Genomic DNA, 12,635 nt, shown 5'->3' on the forward strand with positions numbered 1-12,635 from the left:
AGGAAGAGTTTTTTGCGTCTCTATTCTCAAGAAGTATTTATCTGTAGTTTCTTTTTCTTGTAATGTCTGTCTGGTTTTGTTGTTAGAGTAATTCTGGCTTCATAGAATGAATCAGAAAGTATCTTCTCTGGTTCTGTTTTTTAGAAGAGATTGTAGAGAATTGGTAGAATTTACCTGTGAATGCATCTGGGCTTATTTTTGAAGATTATTAATTATTGATTCAATAGATTCACACACACACACACATATATATGAGGAATTTGTATATATATATAAGTCTATGTATGTTTTGGCAGACTGATTTTTTTCAAGGAATTGGTCCATTTTACCTAAGTTATCAAATTTACAAACCTAGACTTGTTCATAGTATCTTTTATTATCCTTTTAATGTCTGTGGGATCACTAGTGGTATTATATCTTTAAGTTTTGAATTAGTAATTACAACTTCTCTCCTTTTTTTTCTTTTACTTAACCTTGCTAGGCCTGGCATGCTGTGATTCATGGGGTCGCAAAGAGTCGGACACAGACTGAGCGACTGAACTGAACTGAACCTTGCTAGAGGCTTATTAATTGATTGACCCTTTCATAGAAATAGTTTTTGGTCTTGTTAATTTTCTGTTTTCATTTTCATTAATTTCTGCTCTAATTTATATTGTTTCTCTTCTTTTGCTTACTTTGGATTTAATTTGCTCCTTTTTTCTAGTTACCTAAGGTGGAAGTTTAGATGATTGAAGCTTAGATGACTTACATGTTTCTTCTTTTCTGATATATGTGTTCACCTATATAAATTTTCCTCTAAATACTGATTTTGCTGCATTCCCCAAATTTTGATGTTATATTTTCTTTTCATTTATTCCAAAGTATTTTGAGATTTCCACCTATTTTTCTGTTATTGATTTATAGTTTAATTCCATTGTGGTCTATACGATTTTAATATTTATTTTCTTATATCCTTTAAATTTGTTAAAATGCTTTTATGGCCTAGAATGTGGTCTACCTTAACAAATATTCCATCTGGGCCTAAGCTGCTGCTGCTGCTGCTGTTAAGTCACTTCAGTCGTGTCTGACTCTGTGCGACCCCAAGACGGCAGCCCACCAGGCTCCCCCGTCCCTGGGATTCTCCAGGCAAAGAACACTGGAGTGGGTTTCCATTTCCTTCTCCAATGCATGAAAGTGACAAGTGAAAGTGAAGTCACTCAGTCATGTTCAAGCCTCAGCGACCCCATGGACTGCAGCCTACCAGGCTCCTCTATCTATGGGATTTTCCAGGCAAGAGTACTGGAGTGGGGTGACATTGCCTTCTCCACTGGGCCTAAGCAGAATGCATGTTCTGCTATTGTTGTATGAAGTAGCCTATAGTTGTCAATTACAGTCTGTTGATTGATGGTATTGTTGACTTTAACTATGTGCATATTGATTTTCTCCTTGCTATATCTGTCTATTCTGATAGAGAAGTGTTGAAGTCTACATCTCCAATAGTGGATTCACTTATTTATCCCTGTAACTCTATCGGTATTTGCCTCACGTATTTTGACTTTTTGCTTGTAGGTGTGAAGCCACTATGACTGTTATGTTTTCTTGCCTGGCGTGCTGCAGTCCATGGGGTCACAAAGAGTCAGAAACAACTGAGTGACTGAACTAAACTGAACTGATGTCTTCTTGGGGGCTTTCTAGGTGGCTCAGTGGTAAAGAACCTGCCTGCAATGCAGGATATACAAGAGATGCAGGTTTGATCCCTGGATCAGGAAGATCCCCTGGAGAAGGAAATGGCAACCCACTCCAGTATTCTTGCCTGGAAAATTCCATGGACAAGCAGAGTCTGGTGGGTTATCGTCCATGGGGTCACAAACAGCTGGATATGACTGAGCAACTGAACACATGTCTTCTTGGACGACTGATTCCTTATTATGTGATGGCCCTCTTTATCTCTGATAATTTTCCTTGCTTTGAAGTTAGCTTTGTCTGAAATTAATATAGCTGCTCCGAGTTTGAGTGTTAGCATGGCATTCTTGCTCATCCATTTACTTTATCCTATGTGTGTCTTTGGTGATGTTTGTGGCATAAGATTGCGGAGTAGAAGGATGTGCGCTCATCTTCTCCTGTGAGAACTCCAAAACTACAGTTTGCTGCTGAACAACCATTGACTGGAAAATGTTGGATCCCACACACAAAAAAAGACATGCAATGTCCAAGGGCAAATGAGAAGCCCCAACAAAACGGTATGGTGGTGAAATTGCATTTAGAATCAAACCCCTTACCTGCCAGAGACACTCAGAGGGCTCAAACAAACCTTGTGCCCACCAGGACCCAGAGACCCCACAGAGACTGAGCCAGAACCGTGTTTGAATGTCTCCTGCAAAGGTATGGGTCAGCAATGGCCTGCCACAGGGGCAGGGGCTCTGGGTGCAGTAGATCTGGGTATGGCATAAGCCCTCTTGGAGGAGATTGCCATTAACCCAACCATAGACCCACCAGAACTTACACAGGACTGAGGAAACAGACTCTTGGAGGGCACAAACAGAACTTTGTGTGCACCAAGACCCAGGAGAAAGGAGCAGTGACCCAACAAGAGACTGACCCAGATTTGCCCGTGAGTGTCCAGGAGTCTCTGGCAGAGGCGTGTGTCCACAGTGGGATGCTGCAGGGTCAGGGGCACTGAGTGCAGCAGTGCATGCAGGGGACCTATTGAAGGAGGTCACCATTATCTTCATCACTTCCACCATAGTTTGGCCTCAGGTCAAAAAACAGGGCGGAACAAAGCCCCACCCATCAACAGAAAATTGGATTAACGATTTACTGAGCATGGCCCCGCCCATTAGAACAAGACCCAGTTTCACCCTCAGTCAGTCTTTCCCATCAGGAAGCTTCCATAAGCCTCTTATCCTTCTCCATCAGAGGGCCGACAGAATGAAAATCACAATTACAGAAAACTAACCAAACTGATCACATGGACCACAGCCTTGTCTAACTCAATGACTATGAGCCATGCCCTGTAAGGCCCTGTAGGGCTCTCCAAGATGGACAGGTCATGGTGGAGAGTTCTGACAAAACATGGTCCAATGGAGAAGGGAATGGCAAATCAGAACCCCCCATGAACAGCATGGAACGCCAAAAAGGACACTGAAAGATGAACTCCCCAGGGCAGTAGGTGTCCAATATGCTACAGGAGATCAGTTGAGAAATAACTCCAGAAAGAATGAAGAGATGGCGCCAGAGCTCCATCTGTGGATGTGACTGGTGATGGAAGTGAAGTCTGATGCTGTAAAGAGTAACATTACATAGGAACCTGGAATGTTAGGTCCATGAATCAAGGCAAATTGGAAGTGGTTGAACAGGAGATGGCAAGAGTGAACGTCGACATTCTAGGAATCAGTAAACTAAAATGGACTGGAATGGGTGAATTTAACTCAGATGACCATTATATCTACTACTGCGGGCAAGAATCCCTTAGAAGAAATGGAGTAACTATCATAGTAAACAAAAGAGTCTGAAATGCAGTACTTGGATGCAATCTCGAAAATGACAGGATGATCTGTTTGTTTCCAAGGCAAACCATTCAATATCACAGTAATCCAAGCCCATGCCCTGAACAGTAATGCTGAAGAAGCTGAACAGTTAGTTCTATGAAGACCTACAAGACCTTCTAGCACTAATACCTCCAAAAAATGTCCTTTACACTATAGGGGACTGGAATGCAAAGATAGGAAGTCAAGAGATAACTGGAGTAACAGGCAAACTTGGCCTTGGAGTACAAAATGAGGCAGGTCAAAGGCTAACAGAGTTTTGACAAAATGAGGCAGGTCAAAGGCTAACAGAGTTTTGTCAAGAGAACACAATGTTCACAGCAAACACCCTCTTCCAACAACAAAAGGGAAAACTCTACACATGGATAACACCAGATGGTCAGTACTGAAATCAGATTGATTATATTCTTTGCAGCCAAAGATGGAGAAGCTCTGTACAGTCAGCAAAAAAAAAAAAAAAAAGACTGAGAGTTGACTGTGACTCAGATCATGAGCTCCTTATTGCCAAATTCAGACTTAAATTGAAGAAAGTAGGGGAAACCACTAGACCATTCAGGTATGACCTAAATGAAATCCCTTATGATTATACAGTGGAAGGGACAAATGGACTCAAGGGATTAGATCTGATACACAGAGTGCCCAAAGAACTATGGACAGAGGTTCATGGCACTGTACAAGAGGCAGTGATCAAGACCATCCCCAAGAAGAAGAAATGCAAAAAGGCAAAACAGTTGTCTGAAGAGGGCTTACAAATAGCCGAGAAAAGAAGAGAAGTTAAGGCAAAGGAGAAAAGGAAAGATTTACCTATTTGAATGCAGAGTTCCAAAGAATAGCAAGGGGAGATAAGAAAGCCTTCCTCAGTGATCAGTACAAAGAAATAGAGTAAAGCAAAAGAATGAGAAAGACTAGAGATCTTTTCAAGAAAATTAGAGATACCAAGGGAACATTTCATGCAAAGATGGGCACAGTAAAGGACAGAAATGGTATGAACCTAACAGAAGCAGACGATATTAAGAAGAGGTGGCAAGAATACACAGAAGAACTAAACAGAAAAGATCTTCATGACCTCCATAACTACAATGGTGTGATCACTCACCTAGAGCCAGACATCATGGAATGCGAAGTCAAGTGGGCCTTAGAAAGCATCACTATGAACAAAGCTAGTGCAGGTGATGGAGTTCCAGTTGAGCTATTTCAAATCCTGAAAGATGATGCTGTGAAAGTTCTGCACTCAATATGCCAGCAATTTTGGAAAACTCAGCAGTGACCACAGGACTGGAAAAGGTCAGTTTTCATTCTAATCCCAAAGAAAGGCAATGCCAAAGAATGTTCACACTACTGCACAGTTGCACTCATCTCACACACTAACAAAGTAATGCTCAAAATTCTCCAAGCCAGGCTTCAACAGTACATGAACCGTGAACTCCCTGATGTTCAAGCTGTATTTAGAAAAGGCAGAGGAACCAGAGATCAAATTGCCAACACTGGATCATCAAAGAAGCAAGAGAGTTCTGGAAAAACATCTATTTCTGCTTCATCGACTTACGCCAAAGCCTTTGACTATGTGGATTACAACAAACTGTGGAAAATTCTTTAAGAGATGGGAATACTAGACCACCTACCTGTCTCCTGAGAAATCTGTGTGTAGGTCGAGGAGCAACAGTTAGAACATGGAACGAAAGACTGGTTCCAAATTGGGAAAGGAGTACATCAAGGCTGTGTATTGTCACCCAGCTTATTTTACTTATATGCAGAGTACATCATGTGAAATGCCGGGCTGGATGAAGCACAAGAAGGAATTAAGATTGCTGGGAGAAATATCAATACCCTCAGAATGAAGATGACACCACCCTTATGGAAGAAAGTGAAGAAGAACTAAAGAGCCTCTTTATGGAAGTGAAAGAAGAGAGTGAAAAAGTTGGCTTAAAACTCAACATTCAAAACACTAAAATCATGGCATCCAGGGTCATCACTTCATGACAAATACGTGGGGAAACAATGGAAATAGTGAGAGATGTTGTTTTCTTGGGCTCCAAAATCACTGTGGATGGTGACTGCAGCCATCAAATTAAAAGATTCTTGCTCCTTGCAAGAAAACCTATGACCAACTTAGACAACATATTAAAAAGCAGAGACATTACTTTGCCAACAAAGGTCCATCTAGTCAAAGCTATGGTTTTTCCAGTAGTCAGGTATGGATGTGAGAGTTGGACTATAAAGAAAGCTGAGCACCAAAGAATTGATGTTTTTTAACTGTGGTGTTGAAGAAGACTTTTGAGAGTTTCTTGGACTCCTGAATATTCATTGGAAGTACTGATGCTGAAGCTGAAACTTTAATACTTTGGCCACCTGATGCAAAGAGCTGACTCATGGAATAGACTGGGAAATCTGATGCAGGGAAAGATTGAAGGTGGAAGAAGGGGATGACAGGATGAGATTGTTGGATGGCATCACGGATTCAATGTGCATAAGTTTGAGTAAGCTCTGGGAGTTGGTGATGGACAGGGAAGCCTGGCGTGCTGCAGTCCACATGGTTGCAAAGAGTCGGACATGACTGAGTGATTGAACTGACCGATATGTGTCTTTATATTTAAAGTGGGTTTCTTGTAGATAAGATATAATTGACTTTGTTAAATCTTTTATAATTGAACTGACATGCCCAGTGTACAAACAAAACCTTTGGTATGTACAGGAAGCTAACACCATAACTACTTGACCTTAGTTCGGCATCATTATTCTTTGTCCACGGTATGGAGTATGAGTATTAAGTAGATAAAAAATGGACATATCATTATGCTCTCGCTCTCCTGTTTCTAACTGCCAATTTAGTAGACCAATTTCACTTCAGAATAAAAAATACTGGAAGAATGCAAAAAAGACAAAAAGAACTAATATTGCATCTCAATAACCTCTGACATATATAATAGCCTATCACATTAGCTTACTCAGACTTCATTGTTATCTCACACTTTAGAAACAAACCACTTGCTCCCTGATAGTGATATGTCTTTCTGTGAGAAATGCTTGTGAATTACAGACTCTCAAATTGGGGCCAGATTACTGTTTAACTCTTGAAGAGAGGCTTCTAATTCTTTTGTAATTCTCAAATTACTTTGAAAGAAACACCTTTGCAGACAATGAATATACAACTTGATACCAGGTTATTTGGGGGAACTTCTTATATAAATAGGCTCCTGGCTCTCAAGCTTTTTATTGAGAGCCACTCTACAATTTCACAATTAATGACTCCCTGAAATAGCTCTTGCTAATGTGGGATATAGTTTATATAATATAGTCACAAACTCTTTCCATTTTAAAGATATGCTTTTTCATTCTGCCCACTGTCATTCTCTACCATGTCATTGCTATCATTTTAGACAAAGCTAGCAATTCTTAAGATGAAGGGTGGCAGTGGCATTTGGGTTTGTTCACAAGATAAAAATCTATTGGGTATTTATGTAAAAACAGGATGAATTAAATCTATTACCTGAAAAATGTTGTTAGCCCTCTAAACTTAGAAAGCTGTCCAGTTTTCTGTTTAATTTTCTGGCATGGACCTGGTGATTTTGGTTGTGATTCCACTGCCATCTTTGGTATTCCTTTTTTTCTTTTTGCCAGGACTTAAACACATAGAATTGTGAATTCCAGTCCTGGCTCTCTACTTACTAGTTATGTGCTAAACATAGGTAAGTTTCTGAAAGACTTCTTGCCTCAGATTTTATCCATAAAAATGTGGGACTAATACCTATAGAGGGTTGTGGTAAGAATTTCAGGACGTGTAGTCAAATAGTGGTATTATGATTAACATCATTATTTTTAATACAGTTAGATATTAAACTTACATTGAGTTTCGTATTTGGAGACATTCTCTAAAGTACTTTCACCTGATTGCTTTAATGACACAAATTACTATTATTTAAGCATTCTCACATCTTTATAGATCTAGTACACATAGTTTATTTTTGATAGGATAAAATTTCATTATTCAGGGTACTTAAAAGTAGTTCTCAAACACAGAAATAATATGTGCTCATAATAAACATTTAAACAGTATTAGTATAATGTAAAAAAGTTTATGTACATACAATTTTAAATCCATTAATCAAATATGAACAGTGTACATTTCTAAGCCAATTGATAAAAATGCATGAACTTAGAAAAAATATTTTCCCACTGTTTAGTTTATCTTTCTTATTAAACGAGGAGGGAATATATGTATTTGTGAATTTACTTTGTAAAGAAACAAACAGGATAATGTTAGGCACTATTCTAGAACTGTTTATTACATTCAATAATTATTCAACATATTCTAAAATTTTTGCATATATGTGTATATAACATATTTGATACTAAATATGTTCTATAATTTATTTAACCCTAATGGCTATTGATGGAGACTTAGTTGTTCAATTTTTAATATTTGAAACAGTGTAACACTTAAACATCTTACCACAATTATGTCTGTTCAGATCATAAAGTATATATTATATGTGTGTATACGTATTTATATATATGTGATAAATTCTAAATGTGAAATTTCTGGGTCAGAAGTTATGTACATTTAAAATTTTTATGTACATTGTCAAATGATAGCCAACAAGATTGATAGTGACTTCCCTGGTGAATCTGCCTGCCGATGCAGAAGACAAGGGTTCAGTCCCTGGGTTTGGAAGATCCCCTAGAGAAGAAAATGGCAACCCACTCCAGTATTCTTTCCTGAGAGATCCCATGGACAGAGCAGCCTGAAGGGCTATAGTCCATGGAGTCTCAAAAGAGTAAGACATGACTTAGTGACTAAATAACAACAAAGATTGATAATCTACTATAATTGTTACATTTTTAAGATGTCTGAAAACTCTGGGGCAATATGTGAACTGAGAAACTATTTGAGTTGTGTAGATATGAATGGCTTGTGCTCATATTTATAAATTAACCTCAATAAGGCAAGCTCCAGGAGATAGTGAAGGACAGGGAAGCCTGGTGCCACAGTCCATGAGGTTGCAAAGAGTCAGATACAACTGAGCAACTGAACAAGTCAGTTGGTTAAATAATATCTTACCTGAAATATTCTGATTCTGTATAAAAATTTTCTATTAAATTGTATTTATAAATGCTTCATTTTCCAGTTAAATTTTTATATGGAGAAACAGCAATGCAACCATCTTAAAATGTCAGTACATCAATTACATTGATGTCACAGAGAATGTGATGCAAATACAAATAAATACCATGATCTAGTATTTTGGCCATTCAAAACAAGTTTGTACTCATTTACATGCTATGTGATATACTCTTTATAACTTAGCACTCAGATAATGCACATAAACATCTAATGAACCATTTAAAATTAGAAGCTAAATGTATCTGTGTAAGAATATCGGGCTTTAAAGCACCTTATTGGCTGGTAGTAGTGCTAAGAGTCCAGACTGTCTTGTTTTTATTCCCCATGTACTGCCCTGTTACACAGTGAATAGTAAAGAAATTAAGCTCACTTTTTCTAAACTGTTACTCTGCTTTAGTAGCATTTCACTGAACAATGGCAGATCAAAACAAAAGCCGTTGATAATCAGTGGTACACTTTCAAAACTCTAACTTTTCATGCCCACTTTTGAACCCAAATTTTCTAAATGTGCTGGAAGACTTTGAAATCCATGCTACTTATCTTTATTGATTCTTATCTGAAATATATTAAGTCATATAATTGTTTTTATTTTTAAAACATTTTAGTGTATATATCTGGAGGAGGCAATGGCAACTCACTCCAGTACTCTTGCCTGGAAAATCCCATGTATGGAGGAACCTGGTAGGCTGCAGTCCATGGGATCGCGAAGAGTCAGATGTGACTAAGCGACTTCACTTTCACTTTTCACTTTCATACATTGGAGAAGGAAATGGCAACCCACTCCAGTGTTCTTGCCTGGAGAATCCCAGGGATGGAGGAGCCTGGTAGGCTGCTGTCTATGGGGTCGCATAGAGTCGGACATGGCTGAAGCGACTTAGCAGCAGCAGCAGTGTATATATCAATAATCACTAGAAAATATTATTAGAAGTATTTATTATCATTTTTTTAGGAATAATTTTTTTCCCAAACATGTCCCAAGAGAGGAAAGGTGTAAGAAAGTATGTGTATCCTGATCAGTTTTAATGGAATATATCACTTCATTGTTAAATGCACAAACCATTCTTTCCTAACTTGAGGGAGCCCAAGAATTCCCAATCATTGATGACTAACTTGAAAGATCTTAGAGTGTGAGCTGGATCTACTGAAGGTTAGAAACATTTTCTTCTACTTCCCATTTCCTTTTTCCAAGTATAGCTCTATATGATCCTGTTTTCTTTTTTTGTTTTGTTTTGTTCTTGTTTTCCCAATACTTTTACTTGTCGACTTTGTCAAATAGACCCTTTCATAAAGTATTTTGAGGAGGGAAAGGCAGAAAGGAGAAGGCATGGAAAAAAAGCTCATTTGACTGCTCCACTAGCACCTGTTCAGCAGGACCAGTGTCTTGTTTTTTTCCCACATTCATTTAAATGATATATTTGAAGCTGAACGTGCTGTCACAGGATAGGTGTTTGTCTTTGTGTCTCCCACACAAATCTTGATGATGGGACCCAAGTTTACTGGGCAGGTACATCTAGTCTGTTTAAAATTTTGACAGGTAATATTCTCAATTCAGTACAGGTTTTAAGACTTGACATGTTCTACAAATTTCTTGAAAAGCAGCTGATGAATGAGCTTGTGGAATCCGCAGTGAAACAGGCTACTTTCAAAACCGTGGAAGAAGACCTCAGAGTAAATTATGAGTTTGTGGCCCACACTCTTGGGAAGACAGAGAAATAAGACTTTCTTCCAAAAATTAATGAAGTACTGTGCTCTGTTTCAAAATCAAAGATAAGCTCCTACTATCAGAATGTTATTAAAAATATTCTTCTGTCTGGAGATGGGTTTTGCTTCTTACACCCTCTCACCATCTCTTGTGTCCAATGACTCAGCTTGGTGAGCCAATTAACTGTTATCAGATGGCTGTCAGGCACTGCTTGGAACTAGTCGTTTCAAAAGGATGTTGTTCTAGGAAATTTGTCTAAACTCTGTATAACAAAAGAAAAGGCACATAAATATAAGTTACAATTCAAGAAGAGTGGTTAGACATGTGACTTGGTAAACTAAACTTATGAAGTTACCACATATACTATCCATACAATGTGGAGTTAAAACAATGTTTGGATTTCTAGTATTATCTTCTGTGGTATGATCATGCCCTCACAGCATGTCTTTACTGACCTAACTGTGTTCTTTGGGATGAGGTTCATCTCTGAACAAAGGTTTACCACTACTGACTTTATTTGGATCTTTGATTTTATGAATTGGCATTCCTTAACTAATGTTGCACAGATTTATTGTTCTTTAATATTAATTACTCATATTGAACCTGTGGTGAACTTTTTACCAGTTACTTTCCCAATATACTCTTCTGTAAATTCTGTGGTTTCTAATAAGAGAGTGGATTATGATAATGCTATCTGAATCCAAACAAATTACATTTCATATTATCCCTGTTTATTTAGCACAATTTGATAAATATCAAACTAATATTTGGAGCTTTGTTTTTCACATTCATTATGTATATGTCTAGGTATGAACAATAATATAATACCCATGGAAGATCACCAAATTCTTTTTTTAAACTTGAGTACATCCTGTTTATTCTAACAGTAACACATCTGAGAGTACCTTCCTTCTCTTTTATGAATTGATAATATTCTTTGTCCAGAAAATACACTCCTTTCCTTATCTTTCACAAATCTATGTTCTTTATTACAACACTTCAAAAAGTATTTGTTTTTATATGATGATATACTTTTCTCTAGAAAATGTTACTAGTTTGTTCAATATTACCTTTATTATGGAGCCACAGCCTTGACTCCATATTCAGTCCTCTTCTCTAGATCCTTTCTTCACTTTCTCTAACAGCCAAATTTATCAGAAAGCCAATGAGACTTACGCATCAGGGCCCCACCCTTGTATATGCCCCTTGATAAGCCCTCTGTTTAATTCTGTATTCACAAATTTGCATTCTATTTCTTAAGAGACCACCCCCCCCCATCCAAATTATAGAAAATTTAGGCACCACAAAGCCTGGATTTGCCCTATTCCTTTATAGGAATCAAGAGAAGGTTCATGCAAATAAGAAGTAATGCTGTGTCTGGATTTAAACTTGTAACTTTGCAGATTAGCAGTCCAGGTCTCTCTGGTGGCCAGGTCTTCTATGTTGTTTGAGGTGAATAGATGTAATTCATTTATTGCTTAGTGCATTCTTCTATAGAACCCTATTTTGCCGTGAGAAATTAACACTTTTGAAAACACGTATGTGCTATGTTGTTGATATGGAATTTTTTTATTTAACCCCCACTAGAACCCAAAACTAAGATCATGACATCCAATCCCATCACTTCATGGCAAATAGATGGAGAAACAGTGGCTGACTATTTTTCTGGGCTCCAAAATCGCTGCAGATGGTGACTGCAGCCATGAAATTAAAAGATGCCTACTCCTTGGAAGGAAAGTTATGACCAACCTAGACAGCATATTAAAAAGTAGAGACATTACTTTGCTAACAAAGGTCCGTCTAGTCAAGGCTATGGTTTTTCCTGTGGTCATGTATGGATGTGAGAGTTGGACTGTGAAGAAAGCTGAGCACCAAAGAATTGATGCTTTTGAACTGTGGTGTTAAGAGAAGACTCTTGAGAGTCCCTTGGACTGCAAGGAGACCCAAGCTGTCCATCCTAAAGGAGATCTGTCCTGGGTATTCATTGGAAGGACTGATGTTGAAGCTTGAAACTCCAGTACTTTGGCCACCTGATACAAAGAGCTGACTCATTGGAAAAGACCCTGATGCTGGAAAAGATTGAGGGCAGGAGGAGAAGGGGACGACAGAGGATGAGCTGGTTGGATGACATCATCAACTCGATGGACATGGGTTTGGGTGGACTCCGGGTGTTGGTGATGGACAGGGAAGCCTGATGTGCTATGGTTCTTGGGGTCGCAAAGAGTTGGATGCAACTGAGCAACTGAACTGAACTGAACTGAGAACCCAAAACTGTAGGAATTATGGT

Source organism: Budorcas taxicolor, chromosome 9 (assembly GCF_023091745.1).
Source record: "Budorcas taxicolor isolate Tak-1 chromosome 9, Takin1.1, whole genome shotgun sequence".
Classification (NCBI taxonomy): Eukaryota; Metazoa; Chordata; class Mammalia; order Artiodactyla; family Bovidae; genus Budorcas; species Budorcas taxicolor.